The following is a 27,765-nucleotide window of genomic DNA, read 5'->3' on the forward strand; positions in this document are numbered from 1 at the left end:
TGTAGTAGTCTGGAATCATGTATATATTTAGTCAGGTTAAGTTGTTGAGATGGTGCTGGTTTGATGTAAATATTGATTGTGGAGCATGGTTGTGGTCTCACCTCCACTCTATGGGCCATCCATCGTCATCTTCTGCTAATTCCTTACTAGTAAGGGTCACGGGGGGGGGGGGGGCTGGAGCCTATCCCAGCATCTACAGGCGAGAGGCGGTGTTCACCCTGGACAGGTCGCCAGTCCATCGCAGGGCCAACACACAGAGACGAACAAACATTCACACTCATACCTACGGTCAATTTAGAGTATCAATCAGCCTCGTCCCCAAATTGCATGTCTTTGGACTGTGGTAGGAAGCCGGAGTATCAGAGAGGACGCACGCAGGCCCGGGGAGAACATGGAGACTCCACACAGAAAGATCCCACGCCCGAGCCAGGACTCGAACCCGGAACCTTCTTGCTGTGAGGCCACAGTGCTGACCACTGCACCACCGTGCAGCCCCGCTATGGGCTGGTCTGTCTAATTTCCTGCAGCCAGGAGGGAATTAAAGGCAGTCAGGGGTTTTTAATGTAAGTTGATGGTGTCTCATGCAATCTCTTTCAATACTTTTTAAGTAAGTTTAAGTGAAGAAAAACATCGGTTAGTCAGTAGGACTCTGTGTGTGTGTGTGTGTGTGTGTGTTTGTGTGTGTGTGTTTCCATGCAGACTTTTCCTTGTGACAACCGATTTGATTTGGAAACCATCTCATCTAAATCTCCTCTCCAAAAACCCTCTTCTTCAACTTTGTACCCAAGTTGTCTCCTCATCAGGCACCACAGTATCCAGTAGGTTCAGTTAAAACAGTCATCAGTGTTCATGGATGTTCATGTTCAATGATGAGGTTTTGATTTATTCTTCCAGAATCATCTGAAGAAACCCTCCTCAACACTGTGAAGCCTTCATCTGACAGGAGGAGTTTCTTTTCCCAGTGATTCCACTGATAGTGAAAAGCTTCGTTCATCAGACTGGTCTGATAGGATCAACTACTGTTTGCTCTGGAGTGCAAACAGCAACCTGTCAGGAAACATTAGTCAGATCAAAGCCAAGATTAAAGCAAGAGCCTCCAGATCAAAGTCAGAATTGATGATGACGTCATCAGGGGGCTTTGATAGTATATTTATTTGTACCTAGAATTCTGTCTTTGATCTCAGGAGGACATGAAAGAAACCCAATTGAGGAAAGCAGAGGAGAACATTCAGCTTCATTAGAAACACTTGAACTGTTGAACAGTAGAATTTGTTAGAAACAGTTTACAACACTGAGTGACAGGATTGAAGAGGGAAGGTTTTTGTATTTTCAGTTTAATTCTAACTTTAAACTGGGCATGAACATTTTTAGTCGTTCATATTCTAATATACAGAGGAAGTCATGACATTCCCTTTTTTTAACCTGTCCTGTTCAGGAAATGGAAATGGAAATTTAGCTGCTATGTTGAATCAGAAGAACCTTTTGAAGTCTACTTTTGCTTCAGTCAGAAAGTGGACTGTTGTTAACTCTCACAATGGTTGGTGATTGTGGAGGAAGAAAGAATCCTTATGAACCTCTTTTTAACAGACACACATTTCTAAAGATGCAGGTTCATTTTATTTTTCTTCTTCTAGCAGAGGATGGTTTCGATCCATCGACCTCTGGGTTATGGGCCCAGCACGCTTCCTCTGCGCCACTCTGCTCTACCATTGACGGAACAGTCCTTGTTTTAGGAGAGCATTATCTGTCTTTGTCTCTGCCCTGCTCTCCTGCTCTCTTTCCCCTCAGTTAGTCCTTGACATGATCCATGCTCTACAGCTCTGCGGGTGGAATGAAGACCTGCGTCTGCTCTGCCCGTGCCGTCCTTTGTCTAAACCTAAATTGTTTGACCCACCTGTATAATGATCGGACTCGCTCCCGCTGAGCGCGCCAGGCGCTGCAGACAACACAACCAAACTGGCCCCGATCAGGATTTGACAGGCCGAAACATGCCCTCAAAACACCAAGAATAATATCCACCACCTTCTGAACGGGGCCTGACCCGTCTCCTGCATCAGGGGCCGCCGCAGTCGCGCCTCAGCTGTTCAACAGCTGTTCACCCTAACACTCAATGAGACAAAGACATGAGACAAAGACAAAGACACTCAATGAGACAAAGACAAAGACACACACACACACACACAATGGAGCGAGTCCGATCATTATAAAGGTGGGTCAAACAATTTAGGTTGAGACGAAGGACGGCACGGGCAGAGCAGACGCAGGTCTTCATTCCACCCGCAGAGCTGTAGAGCATGGATCATGTCAAGGACTAAGTGAGGGGAAAGAGAGCAGGAGAGCAGGGCAGAGACAAAGACAGATAATGCTCTTCTACAACAAGGACTGTTCAGTCAATGGTAGAGCAGAGTGGCGCAGAGGACGCGTGCTGGGCCCATAACCCAGAGGTCGATGGATCGAAACCATCCTCTGCTAGAAGAAGAAAAATAAAATGAACCAGTGTCTTCAGAAATGTGTGTCTGTTAAAAAGAGGTTCATAAGGACTTTTTCTTCCTCCACAATCACCAACCATTGTGAGAGTTAACAACAGTCCACTTCTCACACACACAAACACACAGAGTCCTACTGACTAACCCATGTTTTTCTTCACTTAAACCACCACTGGAGTATTGAAAGAGATGGCATGAGACACCATCAACTTAAATTAAAAACCCCTGACTGCCTTTAATTCCCTCCTGGCTGCAGGAAATTAGACAGACCAGCCCCTAGAGTGGGGCTGCACGGTGGTGCCGTGGTTAGCACTGTGCCCTCACAGCAAGAAGGTTCCGGGTTCGAGTCCTGGCTCGGGCGCGGGATCTTTCTGTGTGGAGTCTCCATGTTCTCCCCGTCCCTGCGTGCGTCCTCTCTGATACTCCAGCTTCCTCCCACAGTCCAAAGACATGCAATTTGGGGACGAGGCTGATTGGATTCTCTAAATTGACCGTAGATGTGATTGTGAATGGTTGTTTGTCTCTGTGTGTTGGCCCTGCCATGGACTGGCGACCTGTCCAGGGTGAACACCGCCTCTCGCCCGTAGATGCTGGGATAGGCTCCAGCCCCCCCGCGACCCTTACTCGTAAGGAATAAGCAGAAGATGACGATGGATGGCCCATAGAGTGGAGGTGAGACCACAACCATGCTCCACAATCAATATTTACATCAAACCAGCACCATCTCAATAACATAACCTGACGAAATATATACATGATTCCAGACTACTACACCAACTCAATCATACATCCACATAATCACTCGAATGAACCTTGCCTGTGATTGTACCCCCTCCCCCATCTGGGAGCAAAGGTTTGCACCTACAGCTCTTAAGGAGCTTCCTTGGGCCACTCTCCCCTTTTGGCTCCACCCCCTTTAAGGAAACCACCAGGAAGAGGTGAGGACTGACGTGACGACTGAAACTGCCACATTTACATGAGACAAACTAGATCAACACTAAATACCAGGCCTTGCACAGTGATTACCACTGACTGACACTGGGGTCTTCATTTTCCACAGGCAGGATGGCCGGTCCCCCTGTGCTTCCCAGGTCCCTCCCTGGAACACATGGCATCGAAAATGTTTCACATGTTTGCTGATTCAATAAACCTTACCATTAACATGTGTGTGTGCCTCTAATTTACATAAACTGTTAATACCAAGACAAATGCTACCTTCAATTAATCATTGATGTCATGGAACCCTTGGTCTCCATTACATTGGTCAACCAGAGAAGCTTCAACTGGTGACGCTCATTCAACCATGCATGAAGGTCAACCTGCATTATCTGCTATGCTTCTTAACAGAGGAATTAGCTCAAATGGTAGAGCGCTCGCTTAGCATGTGAGAGGTAGAGGGATCGATGCCCTCATTCTCCAGAATACTTTAGCTTGTTCTGTTGATCAGAGGAGCTGCTGGGTGATGAATGCTGATGTTTGTCCACTGGTGTGATAAAGTGTCCCCTGTTACTGAGATGTGAATAAACACCTGCTCAGTTCAAAGCTGCAATGAAGTCAAGTCATAACCCTGTAAAGCACCAAATAACAAAAGTTACACTTTACAAGTAGAAAAGGTCCAGTTCCACACTCCTTAAATGAATTTACACCCAACTATTCTTCATGAGCAAGCACATCCTAGCTTAGGCCCAACTTTTCTTGGCGCTCTCCCAGATGCTTGGGAGCTGCTGGGGAAGCGCTAGTTGGGCCTAAGCTAGGAGCTAAGCTAAGGTGGTCTGCACCAGCTAATGAGGGCTGGCTAGCTCTTGCAGCTTTTGGTGCAGAGCCGCTGCAGGTCCAATTCAACATCGCTAAGCCTCACCGCCAACACAACAAGAAAACTACATTTAACACACTTATCAGTATCACTAAAGGAGGCAGAGGAGGAACAAAACATGTGGCACCCTGAGCAGGAGAGAGGAGAACAAGAGGGAGAAGCCATCGTTAGCTTAGCGTGTTTACAAGGCACAAAGACTGTTGCTACAAGAATGATGGTCTTTTAAACTTCAGCCAAATAAAGCAATTAGGGATTAATTTTTGGTGGGTAATTAGTCAACGAAATAAGGAATTAGCAGGGAGGATCACACTTTAGCTAGCACAATGAAGCAAGGCTCTACGTTCAGCAACACAGAAAAAGGAGTTGAGGTCACAGGCTTCCTGCAACCAAGGTCAAAAATCCAGGACGGACGAAGGGGAGGATGACAAAGACAAAGACACAAGAAACAGAGATAATAACCATAAACTCCAAAACAACCATAACACATATTGCCCACACACACACACACACATACACACACACATTTTGTGAAACAACTCAGGAGTTATCAGGTGTTTTACTCAGAGGGATTCATTCATGATAAATGAGCATGGAGGAGACGCAGTAATCATCAACACAAGCGTCACATGAGCAGGTCACCACCCACTTTTATGGATTGGTTCTTATAAGAATCACTCCTAACGCCATCAGGAGGTCATTTTTTGTCCTGCCCTGTCTCAACTGTTGGAGCACAACTACAGCCTGAACTCTGCCACTACCTTATCCCTCCCTAACATCCTCGTACAGACCCACTATCTGGACTAGCCTGACCCCCCTGACCCTCATCAGTCACTCGTTGTGCCTCACACTGGAGGGAATAGGAGCGTCTGTGAGCTCTGACTGTTGGGATGCACATCCATGTGATGAAGAGCTGTTTTAAAGAGGGAATCATTTGACCTCTTGACCTGTGTGGGCAGGTACAGAGGGACAATTCCATCATGAACAATAATATTACTAAACAAATGGGTCTTTAGCTTCTTTCTGAAGGTGTCCTCAGCGTCCTCATGTCCAGTGGGAGAGCGTTCCAGAGTCTAGGAGCTGCAACCTGGAACGTTCACTCTCCTTCAGTGAGGCTGAATCCCTGTGGTCAGGGAGGATAAGGGACCCCACAGGTGTCACTAAAGTGCTTTAGACTGCAAAGCACTCAGCTAATCAAGCTGGGATCAACTGCTGTGGTGATCAAGGTATCAACATATATAACAAACAAAGAAAACAAAGTTGAGGAAAAGCACACAAAGAAAAAACTATGAACATGAACAGAGCATCTTCTACACCAGATGTCACACGGCTCAGTAGACCTCTGGTTTGACCCGCAGCAGGTCCAGTCTCAAGGGTGCCCCCATCATTCTGCTTTTCAGTCGCAGGACATGCAGCAGAATCCCATGGCTCCTCTGCAGAAGAACATGTGAGAGCGTCTGCTTGCTCTTCTCTGGCTGGACGTAGGGGAGAGTCTGCTTGCTCTTCTCTGGCTGGACGTAGGGGAGAGTCTGTTTGCTCCTCTCTGGCTGGACGTAGGGGAGAGTCTGCTTGCTCTTCTCTGGCTGGACGTAGGGGAGAGTCTGTTTGCTCTTCTCTGGCTGGACGTAGGGGAGAGTCTGTTTGCTCTTCTCTGGCTGGACGTAGGAGAGAGTCTGTTTGCTCTTCTCTGGCTGGACGTAGGGGAGAGTCTGCTTGCTCTTCTCTGGCTGGACGTAGGGGAGAGTCTGTTTGCTCTTCTCTGGCTGGACGTAGGGGAGAGTCTGTTTGCTCTTCAGAAGTTTGCTGGACCTTCGCTTGAAGGTCATGATTTTCCTCTTTCAAACAGCTTTTTAAATCATGAAGATTTCCCAGGATTTCCCAATGAGCACTGTTCCTTTTCTTCTTTTGTGTTCTCACTGCACATAGAAGACTCTGAACTTCACCTTTCAGACTGCCAGTCATTGTGGGGTCCTGGTCCTTCCTTGATTCAAGGTGGGCCAACTCAGCAGTGAAGGTCTCTGTCTCCTGAGATGCAGTAGAAACTCGTCTCCTCAAACATCCATTTTCTTCCTCTCTCTCCTCACTCTGGGACCTCAGCTGTTCAAGAGTCGTCTTCTTCTCAGTGAGTTCTTCTCTCATTTTGTTCTTCTCTGCCTGGATGGAGTTGAGCTCACACTTGAGGTCACACTTCTCCTTGTAAACCATCTTCACCTCAAGCTGAAGATTGTGGACTTGTGTGTTCAGGTCTCTGATCTGAGTCTGATTCTCCTCCCTCACAGATTCAAGGTTGCCCACCATGGCAGACATGTTCTCTACCAGCTGATATGCAATGATCTTCTCTTGTCCAAGACTAGAAACCTGTCCCCACAAATTCTGGTTTTCTGTCCATCTCTTGTCACACAGAGAATGAAGCTGATCAAGAGCACTTTTCTTCTCAGTCAGGTCTTCCTCAAGACATTTCATCTCCACCTGTTCACTCTCCCTCAGAGACTGAACCTGGGTCAGTTCTTTTCTGAGCTCATTGTTCTCTCCATCAACCTTCCTCCCCTCACACTGAAGACTGTGGACTGTTGCGTTCAGATCTTCTATCTGAGTCTGGTTCTTGTCCTGGACCGTTTGGAGGTTGGCCACCACAGCAGTGAGGTTCTGTAGCTCCTGGATTGCTCTTTTATTCTCACGTTCAAGAGTAGAAACTTGTTCCCTCAAATTCTGGTTTTCTGCCTGTGTGTTGTCACTCAGAGACTGAAGCTGCTCAAGGGCAGCTTTCTTCTCAGTCAGGTCCTCCTGCTCTGTCAGCCTTAGAGATGGAGGAGCAGGATCACATTGACCAGGATCATTCAGTGGATAAATACAGCTCCTACTGAGATCCACCAGATCTCTGAATGCTCCAACTATACAATCCAATGGAGTCATAGCCTTCTGTCCTGGGTTGATCTGAAGATCTTGAGCCAGACTAAATCTCCTGGAACTGTCAAGTGTTTAAAGACCAAAACTGCCTCATAAAAGTGGAGTCTGGATTCTTTTCTAGAATGTGACGGCAATTACAGTCCTGCTGAGTGACATCACTGACATGACTGGATGACTTCAGTCACATGACTGGATGACAGCGTAGATGCCAATGTAGAGGTTGGGGAAATAGTCTCTGAGAATCCAGCTTGAAGCCACGCCCTCCTTGTCCTTCTAAAACCCAAACAGCGACCATCAGTCTCCCTCCAATCCTGTACTTGGGTTCAATGTTGCTGTTCCATTTTGCAGCAGTAGGTGTCGCTGTGATACCAGGTTCAGTTCAAGATTCCCAACTCCAGTTCATGTTGGTGACCTCAGTGGCAGGTAAAATGGTGCTTCAGTGGATCATGTGATCAACTCATGTCTGTCCTCACTGCTCCACAGGTCTGTCAAATGTTCTGTAAAATAGTTGGACCCAGCAGAGCTGCTAGATTAGGAGTTGATGGAGTCGTTGCAGATACCAGGGTCCAAAGTCCAGCTTGAACCTGGTTTGTGCAGTTCTTTGTCAAGCTAGCAGCCATTCTTGTCACTGCCAAGCCAAAGTGACTTCTGTCAACAAAGGTCAACATACAAAAGGATATTTCTGCTGTCAGTTCAAGATTTTGATCAAACTCCTTTTTCAGAGCTGGAACCTTCCTCTTGTGTCAGCTTTCTGTTCCCATCTCTATGTTAACGGTCAGTTTTGACCCACGTCTTCAATCAGCTGTCAAATAAACTAAAACAATTTTCTATCCTCCAAGTTGTTTCCATCTCTTGGTGACCTTGTTAGGCTTCCTTATCCATGGAAATATTGGTTTGAAGATTTAGTTGTGGGCCTCTGGACCTTTTTTTAGTCACTAAACCCTCGATTTCAGTTTAAAAAATGGTAAAATGAACCTCAAGAAAATCCTAGAAATAAACAAAAGGTTATTGTGTTTCCTGACCGTTACTGAGGGTGTTAGAACACATCTCTGACATGGACTGGTTTGATTTATTATTCATTTTAATATCATTAACTATTGGAACATCCATGGTGTTATGGGTCAGTTTAGACCCTCATAAATTTACTTCAAGAAAAAGAGAAAAAGTCTCTTTTTCAGCAACAGAACTTTAATACAAACACAAAATGAAAAGCAGAACAAGCCAGAACCCAAAATATGACATGAGCCAACAGTGGTGGTGTCTCCAAAGAGGTGGAGCTCTGTCCTTCACCTGCTAGGTTCCAGCAGGCAGCTCAGGTCTAGTTTTCTTCACTGAGCCACCATGATGAGTTTCCTCCTGAGAAGTTCTTCTCCAAGGTCCTGTCTGAGACCCCAGCTCCACACCATGGAGAGCCTCCTGGATGATGTCCTCAAGCAGCGTCCCTGTTTGTCTCCTGGCTGCAGCTGGACGCCCTCACAGCCCATAGACAGAGACAACCAGAACTGGCATCATTTTAATGCCACCGTTCAACAGTGAATCTGCTGGTCTCATGTTTTTAGGAGCTGATGGGAGCTGCACAGAGAAGCTCTTTGAGACAGGAAGCATTCAGAGCTCCACCCTGCTTCTTCCAGCAGGATCCACAGATCCACCAACACACCAGCTGTTTGATGTCCATCCCATCCATCCATTGTCTTCTGCTTATTCCTTATGTTAAGGATCGCGGGGGGGGGGGGGGGGGGCTGGAGCCTATGCCAGTATCTTCAGGCGAGAGGCGGGGTTCACCCTGGACAGGTCACCAGTCCATCACAGGACCAACACATAGAGACAAACAACCATTCGCTCTCACAGTCACACCTACAGTCAATTTAGAGTATCAATCAGCCTCTTCCCCTCTTGATGTCTTTGGACTGTGGGAGGAAGCTGGAGTACCAGAGAGAACCCACACAGGAACAGGGAGAACATCGAGACTCACACAGAAAGATCCTGTGCTGGAGCCGGGACTGGAACCCTGAACCTTCTTGCTGTGAGGCGACAGTGCTGACCACTGCACCACCGTGCAGTCGCTGTCTAATGTGTGGAGGCTTTTGACCAGGATTCCTAGACAGCACAGCTGGACTCACTCAACAGCTAACTTGTTAGCACCGACTAGACAGGAGTGCTTCTCTGGTTTTACTCAGTGGTTCAATGTTTTTAAAAGATGTCTCATTCAGCCTGTGGGTTTGAGTGATCACTCTTCAGTCTCCTGTTCTGTTTTCTGTTTGAGAGTCAGGTTGTCATCAACACTCACCGTCACACCGTGATGTCACTGCTTGACCTGAAGTCCCAGTCTTCAAGAGTTTCTCCCCAAACTGTCAACCTGCTGTGACTCATATAACAACCGATACACACAAACATCTGTTAAAATGACTCAACATTTCAAATGCTTTAATTGTGAAGCCCTGGATGGAACACATTCCCATGAAAATGCTTCTTTTATTGTGAGGCTTGGCCTCCAAATCAGTCCACACATTCAACTCTGATGTCATCAGATCAGAAGGTGGCAGTGTTGTGTCTGTTTGTGTGTCTCTGGTTCCTCTTCCTGCCTCTGCTGTCTTCTTTCAGGTCTTCTTGATGGTCCGGCTTCTTCTCCTCCATCGAGGGGTTGCTCTCACCGAGTGGAAGCCTTGTAAACCTGGTGATTCCAAGATGGCTGCTGCGTTCATTCCTCGTCACTGTTATGGTGTTGATTCACTACACGCCCACATTGTTGTGCTGATTAGAGAAAAAGGTTATGTTTCCATCCAAGTGTCCTGCACAACTCTCAGCTAGTAACTTAACATAAGAGGTAACTTGGTGTGCAGAGTAGAAAATACTTGAAGTGAGAAAATACTTGAAGTGGGAAGACTGAGAATACTTCAATATGTGAGCCTGTGTACTTGAGCTTTGGCCTTGTTTCAGTGTCAGGAACCAATCAGAGCAGCCTCCTCCTGACTAAACAGCTCTACTCATCAATCCCCTGACCCCAGACTCTTCTTGGTGAACTGATCAGAGATCAGATTAGTAGAGAAGCAGTGACACAAAGGGAAACTTGCTCATTCCCTGAACGCAGCTTCATCAAACAGAGCAATGCTAACTGTTCACCTGCAGTGTTGTTCAAGAGGGGTGGAGAGAGCAGGGAGGAAGAGAGGTGGAGAGAAGAGCACGGGGTCTCCATCCAGGGATCTGCTGTTATTTTCTCAGCCCCCCTCCTCCCTTCCTTCCTGCTCACACACTTTGTCACGTGGACACGTGTTATTTGTAAATGGAAAGGTGCCAGAGTTCAACAGGGCTGAGTTTTCTCTCCAGTTTGACGGCCAAATTTGGTCAAATAATTGGAGATGAAGAGGAAGAGAGCTTTGTATCGTCCACGTTTGTGAGGAAGATCTTTTCATGCCATCACTGAGGAATCGCTCTCTTGATTTCTTTTGTTTTTGAAAGAAAGATATGGTCAGTTCCAAAAATTGGATCATTGTGATTGACAGGACCAGGCTCAGACTCAGGACAGAAGCAGGGTTCACGGCAAGGGACGTTGATGTTCTTGTACTCCGAGCAGAGAAACCAAACGGCTGCAAACGTATCCACTAAATCGAGACTATCGGATAAAACTTTCAAAAACTCTCAGAGGCTGAAGAACACAAGACAGGCACGGCTGCATTAACAAGGTAGAGGCTGTGGCAGGAACTGTGCATCAACGGGCTGGAGTGAGCACACAAGGACGAGACAGGAGTGAAGGGTGGATGAGGCGTCATGAAGCCTGTGGACGCCATGACACTGTGTTACTGTCACTGAATACTGACACCTGCTGGACTGTAAACTTCCCTGCAGGCTTGACCGACTGAACTGACACTGATTTGATGACCCGTGAACACAATGAGATCATTGAAGTCTTTGCGTTCCTACTGGATCGTTCCATGTCTTTGAACAATGGGACCATGATGTGAAAGTCTCAGTGAAAGTGATGGGACTGAGGATGCTTGTGGGCTCTGTTTTTACAATTTTTATGAAAAAAAGAAGTTTTTCCAACGTTTTCAAATCAAGTCTGTTGGGTTTCTTGAAGCGATTTCTCCTGCCGTGGAGCTCCAACAGACGCGCGAACCAGAGGGAGGAAACCACGGCGTTTCGCTGCTTTACATTTAGAATCTCAGGCCAAGCCGGAGAAGCAGGTCCTGAATCAGTCACGTGGTCACTGCCGGCTGAAGAGGCTTTGGACGTCACCACATACGTCATCAATACGCGCTTCACAAAACGACAAGAAGACGCGGGAAGCTTTGAACACAACAAGGAAATAAGGAGAAGTCCGTGAACCCCCGGCCTCGGTCTTTGTCTCCTGAAGGCTGAGTGGCGCCGGTAGAACCTCAACATGTGCGCCGCGCAGCTGCTGCGGGTGTCGGTCCAGGAGCGGATCCTCGCCGCCGCTGAAGACTTCCTGCTGCAGCTGGGAGAAGGAGACTCAGCGGCTGGAGTCCCGGTGCTGAGAGCGCTGCTCACCGAGCGGCTGGCGGCGGCCGCGGAGCAGATCGTGGCTCTGCTGGAGGAAACCGTGGCGGAGTACGAGCGGGAGAACCGCCGGCAGAGGTTGCTGCTCGATGCCGTGCTGAAGCCCCGAGTCAGGCTGGACAGAGCAGGTGAGTCCCCCGGACCTGCTGGGCCCCTCATTCCTGGGTCCTGTTAAGAAGCCCTGCCTTAACAATCAGTAGCAGCGTGTTACCATTGAACTGAACCACAACAACACCTCGCCTGAATGACGTTCACACTGGATCACCAACTGCTGCTAACTTGTGGACCAGAATGTGAACCAGGCTCCTGCTGCATTGTTACCAACATAAAGGGAAGTTTTAGGAACTCAGGAAACAAAGTCGACCTGAAACAATTGGTTTATTTCCTGTTGTTACTGATTTAATTTAAAACCTTCAAAGAAATGCATACAACATGACAATTAACACCTCAACATCAAAACAGTCAGCGCACACACACACACACACACACACACACACACACACACACACACACGTGTCAGCAGTCTCTCTGTCTCCTGCAGCAAGTCACATGATATCCAAATGAGTCCCGTCAGAATGAACCAATGTTACAGCAGCTTTAGGGGACAAAATCCAAAGGCAAACCTCCTGCAGACACCAGTGAAGCTCTGTTGTTTCATTTCAATGCAGTTTCAGTCCAGATCAGTGAGTCCAGAGCTGCTAGCTTGACAGCTAAACACGGAGCATCACAACACTCAGCAGGACCCTGGCTGGAGTCGTTCTGCCAGCTTGAAGTGACGTCACTCATGCAGCTCTTTGAGTGTCTCACTGGTTCAGACCTCCAGTGCTCCAACATGAACAGGAACCTTGAAGACCATCAACCATTCATCAACAGTACAGAACAATGAGAAGAGTTTCCACTTCTAAATAAAAGGCTATCACACTGTTACTACTACAATATTACAGTATTAGAGGTTTAGAAAGTTCACCAAATTAAGAGTAAAATGATATCATAGGCATTGACTCAGCTACATGTGGAATACAAATGCAGAGCCAGAAAACCTGGAGAGAACCCACGTAGGAACAGGGAGAACATGCAGACTCACACAGAAAGATCCTGTGCCTGAGCCGGGGCTTGAACCCAGAACCTTGTTGCTGTGAGGTGACAGGTTGAACCACTGCACCACTGTGCCTCCTATAATAGAAACTATACAGGCCTTTTAAAAAGTTATTTTTGTTCCCTGCCCAGCTGGCCTGGGCTGGACCGGCCATTCAAGAATTGTCCCACTTTTCCCAGTGGAGAGGACATCCCTGGACCCCACACACTGACCAGGACACGGGGAGGCGGCACTCATGCTAATGGTAGCCAGCAAGTGTCTCTGGTCTTGTTGTGTCTGTAATGCGGGCCATTGTGTTCCAACTGAGTAGGAATGTAAAAACATAGAAGATTTTAATAGCTGACGGCTATTTGGTGTTGTTAGAGTGGTTAAACCTCACCTTGTGATTATGAATGGACAAAACCATTCAGTGGAGGGGACCAGTGACCTTTGACCTGGGTGACACAACGTTGATCCAAACATCTGAAGCCAGCGTTTCTGTTCCCAGTTTGCTGACTGGTCCTCAGTAGCAGGACGTCTCTTTTCATTGAGTTGATTTCTGTTTCTGTCTGTTGCTCCGCTGTTTCAGAGTCAAATGAAGAGATTTCTGATGTTGCTGTTTGTGTCCTGCAGATGTGGAGCAGCTGCTGGTGATTAAAGAAGAGGTTCCCCCTGAACTGCAGGACCCAGAGCCCCCCCACATTAAAGAGGAGTGGGAGGAGCTCAGGATCAGTGAGGAGGGAGGGCAGCTTCAAGGGCAGGACGAGGCTGATATCACCACGTTCCCCTTCACTCTGGTCCCTGTGAAGAGTGAAGGGGACGAAGAGAAACCTCAGTTCCCACAGCTTCACCAGAGTCTAACTGAGGAGAACTTGAAAGAAGAGTCTCTGAGCAGCAGCCCAGTTCATCCTCTGAAAACAGAAGCTGATGGAGAAGAGTGTGGAGGACCAGAACCAGAACCAGCCAGCAAGGTAGATCCAGATCCACTTGTACAACCTGAGACTGATGACCAGATATCAGACTCTTCTGAAGCTGAGACTGAAGTCAGTGAGGATGATTGGGTCAGACCTGATAACACGGCCACCTCAAGGAGGAATTTGCTTCAGAAACTGAGCCCAGGACAGGAAGTGACTCATTGCAGCTCAAAAGAGCAAAGAGTTAAGACTGAAAGAGAATCAGATATCGTCAGGAACGTGAACTTTGGTCCTTCTGAATCTGAGACAGAAGTCAGTGAGGATGAGCGTCCTTTTAGGTGCTCAACATGTAGTAAAGGTTTTAGGAACAGAAGGAGTTTGAATAATCACATGAGAACACACACTGGGGAGAAACCATTCCCATGCTCAGTTTGTGGCAGAAGATTCTCAGAAAAGGGTAATTTGAGAAGACACATGAGAAGACACACTGGAGAGAAACCATTCCCCTGCTCAGTTTGTGGCAAAAGATTCTCAGAAAAGGGAGGTCTGAAAAGACACATGAAAATGCACAATGGGGAGAAACCATTCCCCTGCTCAGTTTGTGGCACAAGATTTTCAGAAAATGGGCATCTGAAAATGCACATGAGAACTCACACAGGGGAGAAGCCATTCCCCTGCTCCATTTGTGGAAAAATGTTCTCTGTTCAAGGATATTTGAAAAGCCACATAAGAACACATACTAGAGAGAAACCACTCCTCTGCTCAATTTGTGGCACAAGATTCTCAGAAAAGAGATATCTGAAAAACCACATGAGGACACACACTGGAGAGAAACCATTCCCCTGCTCAGTTTGTGGAAAAAGATGGTCAGACAGTGGAAATCTGAAAAAACACATGAGAACGCACACTGGGGAGAAACCATTCCCCTGCTCACTTTGTGCTAAAAGATTCTTGATAAAGGCACAACTGAAAAGACACATGAGAATGCACAGTGGGGAGAAACCATTTTTCCAAACATGACACTGAAGCCATGACAAAAGAGTGGGAGACGCAGGTTGAAAGCCAATAATGAATGTATTTAACTAAAAAAAACACCACGATAAATCAAAAATGGGCCCAGGTGCTTCCAACTAGGAGGAATGAACAGCTCCCCACCCTCCAGATACCTGCTGCAACACAAGAAACATCATGAAAGACACGAGATTCTGCGTGACTTTTCTGTTAAACCTGTGTTGAGAGCTAATTTGCAGTATGCAACCAAACCAGGTTACTTTTGGATGTTGCAAAAATACATCCCTGCAATTCTTCAAAAATAATTAATAATACAAGAACACACATTAGGTTTGTTTTGCACTGGAATTGTCCTTTAAGAGCTTCACAAGCTGGGAGAAGGATTTTAAACGCTACTCTGGATTTTACTGGAGGCCAGTGCAGCGAAGCTAAGATTTGCTTGATGTGCTCTCTCTTCCTAGTTCCTGTCTATGCTTCTTGTCTATGCTTTACGCTTTATTTCTATGTGTGCACCTGCATTGTGGACCAGCTGCAGAGTCTTCAACCACTTGTTAGTACAGCCTGATAATAAAGTAAATAAAAATATATGATAATTAAGAGTTACAATCGAGCAGTGACATCACTAGATAATGTCTCTAAGGGGTTTTGGGCCAAGCACAGGAACTTCTGTCTTATCAGAGTTGAACAGTAACAAGTTATAAGTCATCCGGACCTTCATGTCTGGAATGCATGCTTGTAGATTGGATAACTGTTGGCCTTCATCCAGCTTTATTGATAAATATCATTGAGTATCATCTGTGAAACAATGGAAATGGATGGAGTGTTTTTGAATAATATGACCTAAAGGAAGCATATATAAAGTGAAGAGTATCGGCCCCAGCACTGAACCTTGGGGAACACCGTGTTTAACTTTGTTTTGCATGGAAGATTTATCGTTAATGAGTAGGGTTGGGTTTAAAAAATCGATTTAATCCATTTGAATCAATTTTCCTTTTCATGGTTTGATATCGATTCATAAAACCCACAGATCGATTTCCAACTCGCAGAGAACAGCCTGTGTATCAACTCTGGCAGTCTCGCGTGATCAGCGTGGCAGTTTTAATGGAATGTGATCTCGCGAGAATTTACTACCAGTCAAGCAAACATGGCGGAAGGAAGCACAACCCTGAAGGCACCCCCGGCGAGATTAAAGGCCGATGTTTGGGTGCACTTTTGTTTTAAGGACGGAGAAAACGACGACTTGGGGGGGGGGGGGAGCAATATGCAACCTATGCAACGGGATGGTAAAGTACTGTGGGAATACGACAAATCTCCACTTGTCAAGACATCACCCAGCAGAAAACCAGTCGACACGGCTCAAACAACGCAGCCTGGAGCAGGTATAAGATAACCGAGGCTGTCGCAGTTTTTATATGCAAAGACATCCGACCTTACAGCGTCGAGGAAACGACGGTTTCCGAGGTCTCATAAAAACTTTGGAGCCGCGCTACATTTTGCCGACTTGCAAACACCTAAGTGAAGTGACAATACCAAACATGAACGCAAGCTTAAAACAAAGCATCGAAACTTCGCTTCACTCAGCAGAGAACGTAGCATTGACTTGTGATTGTTAGACGTCAAGAGCAACAGATTCATATCTGACCATTACAGCTCACTACATTAGTGACTGGGTCCTCGCATGCTATGTTCTTCAAACCAGAGCCGTGGAAACCAGCCACACAGCGAGAAAACTCAGTGAACTGTTATTCAGTGCAATAGGCGAGTGGAAGCTTACGAACAAGGTGCCAGCCATCGGAACTGACAATGCAGCAAATATTGTCCGCGCTGCGGAGATTACGGGCTTGTTGCACATTGGTTGCTTTGCACACCTTCTTAATTTAGCCTCACAAACTGCGCTGAAAGTCCCTACAGCTGCACGCTTGCTCGGCAGAGTCAGACGCATCGCTGCATTTTTTCATCGTAGCTCTACGGCGAGCCGCATCCTCAGAGAGAAGCAAAGGGTGCTGGAGCTTCCTGAGCACAAGATGGTGATTGACGTGGTGACACGTTGGAATAGCTTACTGGAGATGCTGGACCGTTTCCTCGAGCAGCAACCAGCCATCTCAGCAGCTCTGCTGTCACCTGAAGTACGCAGTAACGAGAAAGATGTCTGCACGTTGACAGAAGTGGACGAAAGAGTAGCAGAGGATGTGGTCAAAGCCCTTCAGCCACTGAAAGCAGCCACTCTTGCCACGTCTGAGGAAAAATCCCCGACTCTGTCCATCATTGCACCCTTGCATGCACAACTGTTGGAAGAGATGCGCTGTGTCCCCCAGGATTCAACAGTCATCAAAGAGGTCAGGACAGCAGCAGACAACAACCTCAATTCAAGGTAAGCTTAAAAAGTATGTAGGTGAATGCGTGTGCATTCATGCACATTCATTTCCAATTAAATTATATTTAAGTGATCAAATATATCTTTTCAAGGTTCGTGCCTTGAAGGACAGGCTCTATGTTGCTTCAGCGTCAGACCCTCGTTTCAAGGCTCTGCCTTTCTTGTCTGATGAGGCCCGGAACCACACATTCTCCCGACTGGTGACTGAAGCTTCTGTTGTGGCACAGGCGGAGGCATCTAATGTAAGTTATTGACACAAAAAAAACCTTATTTCCTACAGTTTTTGTACTTTACTGTATTCAACTCAAATTTAATTTGTCTTCATTATTTTAATATTAAGCAGTTGCATTCTGAATTGTGTTCCAAGTGACTTTCCAGATCATTTTCTTGCTATTTTCAAACAGCAAACATCTGCTTTTGGTGGAAAAGAAGAAGCTGTGCCTGATCCCATTGAAGATGTTGCTCCACCAAAGAGACCAAAGGAATCCTCAGCACTGATGTCTCTCCTAGGGTCAGCCTACATGCGGAAAGACACAGTTACACAGAAAACTGTATTTGAAAAGGCCCAGGAGGAAATCAAAATATACAGGGAAGTAACACCCATTCCACTCTCTGAGAATCCTCTCAACTGGTGGAGAACACATGCAAAGCAGGATCCCCTATTGGCCCACCAAGCAAAACAGTACCTTTGTGTACCTGGTACCAGTGTCCCGTCCGAGCGGGTTTTTTCCACCACTGGGGATGTTGTGACGGCAAAAAGGAGCTGCCTTACTCCTCAACATGTTGATCAACTCCTTTTCATGCAGAAAAATCTTACTCTCTCCAACAAGTAAGAAAAGGGATGACAGGTCTTGAAGTTTTATGGACTTAGGTTTGTGATTATTGTTCAGAAGTTTACGAGATCTTTTTCATTCGTGTGTCAAGAAAACCCTTTAAGGAGTAATTCAGAGCTGTTTAGACTTGTAAATACTTTTCTTTTTTGCATGAATGAAAAACAAACCAAACCCAAACAGGAAGTTCAGAATGCCTGGAAAACAAGATGGAATGTCACCACTTGTCTGATGGTGTTTTTCAGTTTACATTGTATGTTTCAAATATACAGACCATGTTCCAAAAAATGGAGATATTGGCGCTATTTTAATTTGCCTATATTTATTTGAGTCAACAGATGGCTGTTAATTCTGTTCTGATGCAGTTGTCACAACCATTGTAGTGTTATTGCACAGAAGCTGTGAGACAGTTGTAGCTAAGTGAGTGTCCTGTTTATGTGTGTCATCTTTGGAGATACTTGAATAATATACATTGTATATATACATATACATAATTTACATTGTCTATCTTGTAATTTATTTTAATTTGATTTATATTCATTCATTTTTTTGTGTTGTCAGTCACTTGGTCAGGTTTAAATAAATAAATAAATGGATATCGAATTGAATCGTGAATTGAATTGAATCGGACCTCGGAAAATCGAATCAAATCGATTAGGAAAATCTGAATCGATACTCAGCCCTACTGACTGGTATTTGTTGTTAAACTGGACAGTTTGTCTGTTGAAGCTCTTTACGTTGATCTGGTTGGACACAAATCTTAGCCACTCAGATGCAGCAGCAGAAGAAGCTGTCATCCACCCTGACAGTCAGAGCATCAAGTCAAGGAAACATCACCATCTTGTAGTTCCAAACCTTCACCTGTCAGATTCAGCTACTTCTTATTGTGGGACTTTAACTTTGAACACAAACAGTGTCTCGACGCACGATGGCCCAAAAACGGCCCGCATCCCGATTGCAGATCAGCACCACACCAGACCCAGGATTGGTCCAGTTCTGATTTTACTTTAGTATTTGGCACCTTCGGATGTTCGGACCGAATCCAGTTAGTTCCACACATTTTCATTTCACCTTGGATTTTGGCGCTTTCGGGTTAAAACCTGAATTTCATGTGTGGGCCACAACCGTCATGTGTGCACCACAGCCGGATCAGGAAGCTTTCAAACGGATCTGGCCCAAAGACTCCTGCTATCTGGGCAGTGTAGATGCCAATGTAGTGGTTGGGGAAATAGTCTCTGAGAATCCAACTTGAAGGTCCTGCTAAGTGTTGTGATGCTCAAATGTTCTGTAAAATAGTTGGACCCTCAGCAGAGATGCTAGATTAGGAGTTGATGGGAGATACCAGTGTCCAAAGTCCAGGCTTGAACCTGGTTTGTGCCAGTTATTTGTCAAGCTTGCAGCGATTCTTTCCTTTTCACATCGCCGTGTCTCCTGATGACTCAGGACCAGTTGATGTCCATTTACCTGTCATGGTGACAGAGAACTTTCTCCAGCTCAACCAGGACAAAACTGAGGTCTTAATTGAAGGTGGTGGCAGCGTTGTTAGGGCCTGAGCCTCCTCCCAACCAGCCACAGCCAAGTAGCAGGAGTTGGCCATAGAAAAATCCAATTCCTCTTTCAAAGTCCGTCAGAGACCTGCTGGAGGTTCCACCGAGATTTGAACTCGGATCACTGGATTCAAAGTCCAGAGTGCTAACCATTACACCATGGAACCAGTCTAAGAAAAAGACATGAGTGAGAAAAATTATGGCGCTTATCATGTAGGAGGGACTACAGTGGTTGTCTGGTTTTAATTTTCACAAACATCCATCCATTCATCCATTGTCTTCCGCTCATTCCTGTTAATGGTTGCAGACTCCTTTTTCAGAGCTGGAACCTTCCTCTTGTGTCAGCTTCATGTTCCCATCTCTATGGTAACGGTCAGTTTTGACCCACGTCTTCAATCAGCTGTCAAATAAACTAAAACAATTTTCTATCATGGTTCAGGTTAACAAAATCCTCATCAACTTCTCTGGTCCAATCACATTTATGTTGGCACACAGAGAACAGATCCAGAGTCAGAGCTGAGACTTCAGTCTAACCACCTTAAGCTGGAGGAGAAGAAGCCCTGATTTCTGGGTCTCAGTCTTTTTACTCTCTTGGCTCCACCCACACAGGGCAGGAGAACATCCTCATAGTGAGTCAGTATTTTTCCATGTTTAACCCAATCAGCTCTCAGTGGTTAAGAACAGGTGAGTTAGTGAGTGTGGTTCGTTCTAATCTGATGTCCAAGCTGCAGGGAACAGCAAAGCCAAACAGTACAGAAGCCTTTCAGCATTCATGCAGACTGGAAAGAGGCTGAAATGCTCCCTGCTTCTGGAAGGAGCAGAGATGGAGCCAGAAAAAACACAGAATTTACCCAGACTCTGATTTGAACTAGCAAGAGACTCAAGCTGGTCATGAAGTATGATTGGCTGCCTCTTCGTGATGTCATTCACACACACCTGTATAATCAGGATGTGAGCTGAGGGGGGGGAGATCGATGAGTCCTGGAGACGTTCAATAATGTCCACAACTTTGGCACCAGGAAGACAGCAGGTGATGGCACCTGGGAGTTCAACAGACCTGATGATTGAACCACCAATCACAAGGATTTCAGCCTCCATTGTAAACAGAGAGTTAAGATGAGAGAGAACCTGCTGTCAGCCTCACCAGTCAGGGCAGTGGCAGAGGCAGCAGAGTTGAATGAAGGAGGACCACCTGGCAGGTCTCAGCTGGAGGTGATGACATCACTGGCCTCAGTCCTCACCAGTGCTCTGCCTAGCAACAGGGACGATGGAGAGAAACCAGTAGTAGCACTCTGAGAGTTGCAGGCAGCAGGAGAGAGACCATGACAGAGTCACCCATGGGAAACTTTTGGATCCACTCAGGACAAGCTGGACAGACACAGATCAAAGTCAGAATTGATGATGATGTCATCAGGGCTTTGATGGTGTCTTTATTTGTACCTAGAATTCTGTCTTTGATGTCAGGAGGACATGAAAGAAACACAACTGAGGAAAGAAGAGGAGAACATTCAGCTTCATTGGAAACACTTGAACTGTTGAACAGTAGAATTTGTTTGAAACAGTTTACAACACTGAGTGACAGGATTGAAGAGGGAAGAGTTTTGTATTTTCAGTTTAATTCTAACTTTAAACTGTGGATGAACATTTTTAGTAGTTCATATTCTAACATACAGAGGAAGTCATGTCATTCCCTTTTTAAAAAAAGAAAAAACATGTGAAGCTCTTCCCCCCAGCTCCAGATGGACAGACAGACATGAGAGAGGCACGGAAGCAAAGAAGTGTTGTGCTCCTCTCCAGTGCTCTGGTGTTGTTGTGTTCTTCTCAGCTCCATCATGAAGACCTGCTGGCACTGGGAGCTGGTGGAAGTTTGCAGCTCTCACTGGAAAGTCCTGAGGCTCCTCCCACTCTGAAGCAGGCAGTTGCTCCCAGCCAGCCCACACTTTCACTCTCTGGTGTAGGAGTGAAGAACAAAATCAGAATCAAGAACCATCTCTCTTTCATTGGGGCTCCTTTCTCCTTGTTCTGATCCAGAAACTCAACAGCTTCTATCATTGATTTGACAGGAAATGTTGATGACACACTGGGATTTTTGTTCTCCTGCTGTCACTGTCAAGTGCAGCTTAACATGAGAGGTAGCAGGATCATTCATGTGTTCATGTTTCCAGCAGACAAGGAGGAAACCTGGGAGGACTTCAGTGACTTTGATCACTGGTTCTCACTTCATCTTCTCAGTATAAAGTTCAAAGCGAGCTGGCCAGGAGTTGAACCTAGAATCTTCTGATCCGTAGTCAGACTCGTTATCCATTGCACCACCAGCCCTGTGAAGAAGCGGCTGTGTTCATGTGTGCTTGCTGTTACAGAAAATCCCAACAAGGTGGTGGCATTTTCAGGGGACACAATGGTGCAGTGGTCAGCACTGTGGCCTCCCAGCAAGAAGGTTCAGCTCTCCTCCTATTTGGTTGCTAGGAACCTGAATCAGTCCTCAGTGGAGCGGTGCTGCTGAGGCTGAGTGAGGCTGAGTGAGGGACTGAGCAGGAGCCAGCAGGTCCAAGCAGGTTCAGGCAAACTCCCCTCAGTCCACCAACATCAAAGCAGAGGAATTGAGTTCATCTAACAAAATGATTCATATCATCTCCTCTTGGAATGTTCTGGAACTACAAGTACACTTAAAATGGCCGACTTATGACAACAGAAGGAACTTTGAAGTAGATTTGATTTATTTAAGTCAGTGACAGTCATTTTTGTTCATTTTTTGTTCTTGTCTTGCCACTGTGAGACAGTCGCTAGAAAACTGACCAACAATAATTTCATGTGGCATGCAATTAACAAAAGACCCACATTGATGGTCGAGGGGTCTGGAGCCTATCCGAGCATCTACGGGCCAGAGGTAGGGTTCACCCTGGACAGGTCACCAGTCCATCACAGGGCCAACATACAGAGACAAACAACCATTCATACCTACGGTCAATTTAGAGTGTCCAATCAGCCTCATCCCAAATTACACGTCTTTGGACGGTGGGAAGGAACCGGAGTACCCGGAGAGAACCCACGCATTCATGGGGAGAACATGCAGGCTCTACACAGAAAGATTCTGCACCCGAGCCTGGACTCAAACCCAGAACCTTCTTGCTGTGAGGCCACAGTGCTCACCACTGCACCACCATGCTGCCATGCTCTCTTCTACTTTCCTCAATTGTGTTTCTTTCATGTCCTCCTGAGATCAAAGACAGAATTCTAGCTACTGTCAAAGCCCTGATGACATCATCATTCATATCTGACCATTACAGCTCACTACATTAGCGACTGGATCCTCGCATGCCATGTTCTTCAAACCAGAGACGTGGAAACCAGCCACACAGCGAGAAAACTCAGCAGCAAATATTGTCCGCGCTGCGGAGATGACGGGCTTGTTGCACATTGGTTGCTTTGCACACCTTCTTAATTTAAGTCCCTACAGCTGCACGCTTGCTCGGCAGAGTCAGACGCATCGCTGCATTTTTTCATCGTAGCTCTACGGCGAGCCGCATCCTCAGAGAGAAGCAAAGGGTGCTGGAGCTTCCTGAGCACAAGATGGTGATTGACGTGGTGACACGTTGGAATAGCTCACTGGAGATGCTGGACCGTTTCCTCCAGCAGCAACCAGCCATCTCAGCAGCTCTGCTGTCACCTGAAGTACGCAGAAACGAGAAAGATGTCTGCACGTTGACAGAAGTGGACGTAAGAGTAGCAGAGGAAATCGTCTCTGAGAATCCAGCTTGAAGCCACACCCTCCTTGTTCTTCAAAAACCCAAACAGCGACCATCAGTCTCCCTCCAATCCTGTACTTGGTTCAGTGTTGCATTTCCATTTTGCAGCAGCAGGGGTCGCTGTGATACCAGGTTCAGTTCAAGATTCCCAACTCCAGCTCATGTTGGTGACCTCAGTGGCAGGGCTTATACAAAAAGAGTCAACACGTTCATTTGTATAACAGAAAATTTCAATGATGTGGTGGCATTTTCTTTTTTTGTGCTGTCTGATTTTCTAAATATCAGGTTTAGATCCTCAAATTAACACTGGGACACCAAAAGAGAACACAGTAATTCTCCAGTGCTCTGGTGTTGTTGTGTTCTTCTCAGCTCCATCATGAAGACCTGCTGGCACTGGGCGCTGGTGGAAGTTTGCAGCTCTCACTGGAAAGTCCTGAGGCTCCTCCCACTCTGAAGCAGGCAGTTGCTCCCAGCCAGTCCACACTTTCACTCTCTGGTGTAGGAGTGAAGAACAAAATCAGAATCAAGAACCATCTCTCTTTCATTGGGGCTCCTTTCTCCTTGTTCTGATCCAGAAATTCAACAGCTTCTATCATTGATTTGACAGGAAATGTTGATGACACACTGGGATTTTTGTTCTCCTGCTGTCACTGTCAAGTGCCAGTTCAGATGTACTTGATGTTACAGAAAATCCAGCACGGTGGTGCAGTGGTCAGCACTGTCTCCTCACAGCAAGAAGGTTCCAGGTTCTAGTCCCAGCTGGAGCACAGGATCTTTCTGTGTGAGTCTCCATGTTCTCCCTGTTCCTGTGTGGGTTCTCTCTGGTACTCCAGCTTCCTCCCACAGTCCAAAGACATCAAGAGGGGACGAGGCTGATTGATACTCTAAATTGACTGTAGGTGTGACTGTGAGTGTGAATGGTTGTCTGTCTCGATGTGTTGGTCCTGTGATGGACTGATCACCTGTCCAGGGTGAACCCCGCCCCTCGACCAATGTCAGCTGTGATAGGCTCCACCCCCCACGAACCTTAACAAATAATCAGTGGAGAAATGGAAATTTAGCTGCTATGTTGAATCAGAAAAACCTTTTGAAGTAAACTTTTGCTTCAGTCAGAAAGTGGACTGTTGTTAACTCTCACAATGGTTGGTGATTCTGGAGGAAGAAAAAATCCTTACGAACCTCTTTTTAACAGACACACATTTCTAAAGATGCAGGTTCATTTTATTTTTCTTCTTCTAGCAGAGGATGGTTTTGATCCATCAACCTCTGGTTTTGGTCCCAGCTCTCTTCCTCTGCACCTCTCTGCTCTACCATTGACTGAACAGTCCTTGATTTAGGAGAGCAGGATTGTGACAAGAACAGGATTTTGAGTTTCAAATGTTTCCCAGTTTGGCTCTGCAGCAGGAGGTCTTGTAGAAACAGGGACTGACCTGACACCAGCTCCCTCTGGAACAATGGTTCATTCATTCATCGGTGCCAGGAGGCCTAAAAACACACAAAACACCAACTCAATCCAGGACCTTGGATCCTAAACTGAAACTCCATCACACGGTGGCTCTGCTGGGGCTCCCACAGGTGAGTGAGGCTGAGCTCCAGTCTGCTCTGAGGAGGCAGGAGACATCTGCACCACTCAGAGGTTTGGTTGGTGTCTTTGACAAAATCCCAACAAACTCAAATCCTGTTGAATCAGGAAGTTCTAGTTGAACTCTCATCCACGTCACATGACCAAGAAAACCTCCTCTTTCATTCAGACCAGAACAGACAAACATAGAAACATTGTTTCAGCTTCTGATCAAACAATAACAAGTTCTTGATTGTTTGTCATGTTCTATTAATCAGACTGATGATCTCTGGATGTTCTAGGAGGGGGGTCTGTTTCTGATGAAGCCTGTTTGGTCTGGGGGGGTTAAGATGGTGGGGCTGTTTCAGTTCTAGTGCTGAAGGCTTTCATTATGACAGTCAGACTCTCCTCTGTCCTTCATGGTCCCTCAAATGTGCAGCGTGGACCTCACAAACTGAATTTAGCCTGAAAACTCTTCATGAAAAGCAGTGACTCAGAGTCTCTGTGGCGCAATCGGTCAGCGCGCTCGGCTGTTAACCGAGAGGCTGGTGGTTCGAGCCCACCCAGGGACGATGAACAGGCTCTGCTGGTGCTTAGGAGTCGCTGTGTTAATGATCTGAATGTGGACGGACAGACTGACCCTCCACAGCAGACACCTGTGACTGATCTCTGGATGAGAAGTCTTAAATTTAGTCGTCGTGTGTCATGCAGTGTTGAGGAGGCCTGCTGGCTGTGGGTAAAGTGGGGGCTCAGAGTTTGTGGAGTCGGCTCTGGAGTGAAGGGGGTCACTGTTTGGTTCTCAGATGCTCCACCTCAGGTTAGCGAGGTGGTGGAGAAACCAGTGAGAGCTCTGCCAGCTGGAGCCTCTTGGGTCCCGGGAGGCTTCACTCCTGGAGGTGGAAATGATGAGGAGTTTTAAAATCTGCTCCTCTTTCACGCTGACTTGTTTTCTAGGGTTCCCTCTTTTATTCTCCTGGAGATCAAGAGGATCCTGCCATGTTTGTCCAGGAGACCCACAGCACAACAGTCAGTGAATGGGGATGCAGGCAGGCTTTTAATGGGGGTCATTTGAAGTCCCAAGTCCAGTTGGAGCAGAGGGTGGAGTTTGATTCTCCAGGAGTTTTTGTTGTTTTTTTTACCAGTTTCTTTTGGTTTGGAGGAAATCATTCCAGGTGTTTGAAAGAAGGTGAGAGCAACTTTGGAAAATGTTCAACTGGTGTTTTTAAATGTCTTTGCACCAACAAATGGTGGACAGGACAGCTTTTGAGACATTTTAATGCCACCGTTCAACAGTGAATCTGCTGGTTTCCTGTTTTTAGGAGCTGATGGGAGCTGCACAGAGGAGCTCTTTGAGACAGGAACCATTCAGAGCTCCACCCTGCTTCTTCCAGCAGGATCCACAGATCCACCAACACACCAGCTGTTTGATGTGTGGAGGCTTTTGACCAGGATTCCTCGACAGCACAGCTGGACTCACGCAACAGCTAACTTGTTAGCACCGACTAGACAGGAGCGCTTCTATGGTTTTACTCAGTGGTTCAATATTTTTAAGAGATGTCCCATTCAGCTTGTGGGTTTGAGTGATCACTCTTCAGTCTCCTGTTCTGTTTTATTAAAATATTCATTTAAAAGCTCCTGAGAGAGAGAGAGGGAGACAGAGAGAGGGGGGGAGAGAGAGATAGAGGGGGGAGGGAGAGAGAGGATCAAACTGATCTCAAACTTGACTTCAAAATTCTCAGATTATAATCATTTGTACTCCTTGATAGATTCATCACTACAGTGTCATAGAGGGTCCATTACTATTGCAGTATATTAAAGAATATAAGAACGAGGTTACCATTCATGTAAATATAATATTTCATGTATTGCAGTATATTTTCAAAGATATGACACTTTAATTTTTTTAATAAGAGAGGCTTTAATGTGAGACTTTAATGTCTGTGTTTGATCTCTGAACTCTGACTCTGATGTCATTGGTGGTGACTGAACTCTACCCCCTGACAGACTGAAGGCTCCTATTGGTGATGTCATCATAAATACATGAAGGTCTTTTTTCAATGGTATAACATTAAAGCTCATCTTAGTAAAACAATCAAGTTACCTGAACTAAATTCTTGAAAAAATGACTGTCACTGACTTAAATAAATCAAATCTACTTCAAAGTTCCTTCTGTTGTCATAAGTCGGCCATTTTAAGTGTACTTGTAGTTCCAGAACATTCCAAGAGGAGATGATATGAATCATTTTGTTAGATGAACTCAATTCCTCTGCTTTGATGTTGGTGGACTGAGGGGAGTTTGCCTGAACCTGCTTGGACCTGCTGGCTCCTGCTCAGTCCCTCACTCAGCCTCACTCAGCCTCAGCAGCACCGCTCCACTGAGGACTGATTCAGGTTCCTAGCAACCAAATAGGAGGAGAGCTGAACCTTCTTGCTGGGAGGCCACAGTGCTGACCACTGCACCATTGTGTCCCCTGAAAATGCCACCACCTTGTTGGGATTTTCTGTAACAGCAAGCACACATGAACATAGCAGCTTCTTCACAGGGCTGGTGGCGCAATGGATAACGCGTCTGACTACGGATCAGAAGATTCTAGGTTCAACTCCTGGCCAGCTCGCTTTAAACTTTATACTGAGAAGATGAAGTGAGAACCAGTGATCAAAGTCACTGAAGTCCTCCCAGGTTTCCTCCTTGTCAGCTGGAAACATGAACACATGAATGATCCTGCTACCTCTCATGTTAAGCTGCACTTGACAGTGACAGCAGGAGAACAAAAATCCCAGTGTGTCATCAACATTTCCTGTCAAATCAATGATAGAAGCTGTTGAGTTTCTGGATCAGAACAAGGAGAAAGGAGCCCCAATGAAAGAGAGATGGTTCTTGATTCTGATTTTGTTCTTCACTCCTACACCAGAGAGTGAAAGTGTGGGCTGGCTGGGAGCAACTGCCTGCTTCAGAGTGGGAGGAGCCTCAGGACTTTCCAGTGAGAGC

The 27,765-nt window shown here is 46.2% G+C and overlaps 4 non-coding genes across 4 annotated transcripts; 2 read left to right on the forward strand and 2 right to left on the reverse strand.

Annotated features, from left to right (window-relative positions):
* Positions 1-1,631: 1,631 nt before the first annotated feature.
* Positions 1,632-1,703, reverse strand: trnam-cau (transfer RNA methionine (anticodon CAU)). Its single transcript has one exon. It is a non-coding gene; the product is annotated as a tRNA-Met (tRNA).
* A 17,861-nt stretch (positions 1,704-19,564) lies between these two features.
* On the reverse strand, positions 19,565-19,636 carry trnaq-uug (transfer RNA glutamine (anticodon UUG)). Its single transcript has one exon. It is a non-coding gene; the product is annotated as a tRNA-Gln (tRNA).
* A 5,638-nt stretch (positions 19,637-25,274) lies between these two features.
* On the forward strand, positions 25,275-25,348 carry trnan-guu (transfer RNA asparagine (anticodon GUU)). The gene has a single exon. It is a non-coding gene; the product is annotated as a tRNA-Asn (tRNA).
* A 1,970-nt stretch (positions 25,349-27,318) lies between these two features.
* trnar-acg (transfer RNA arginine (anticodon ACG)) lies at positions 27,319-27,391 on the forward strand. The gene has a single exon. It is a non-coding gene; the product is annotated as a tRNA-Arg (tRNA).
* Positions 27,392-27,765: the final 374 nt, after the last annotated feature.

The sequence above is a fragment of the Aulostomus chinensis genome, chromosome 1, assembly GCF_037954235.1.
Source record: "Aulostomus chinensis isolate RoL2024-O1b breed Wild chromosome 1, RoL_Achi_v1.0, whole genome shotgun sequence".
NCBI classification, from domain to species: domain Eukaryota; kingdom Metazoa; phylum Chordata; class Actinopteri; order Syngnathiformes; family Aulostomidae; genus Aulostomus; species Aulostomus chinensis.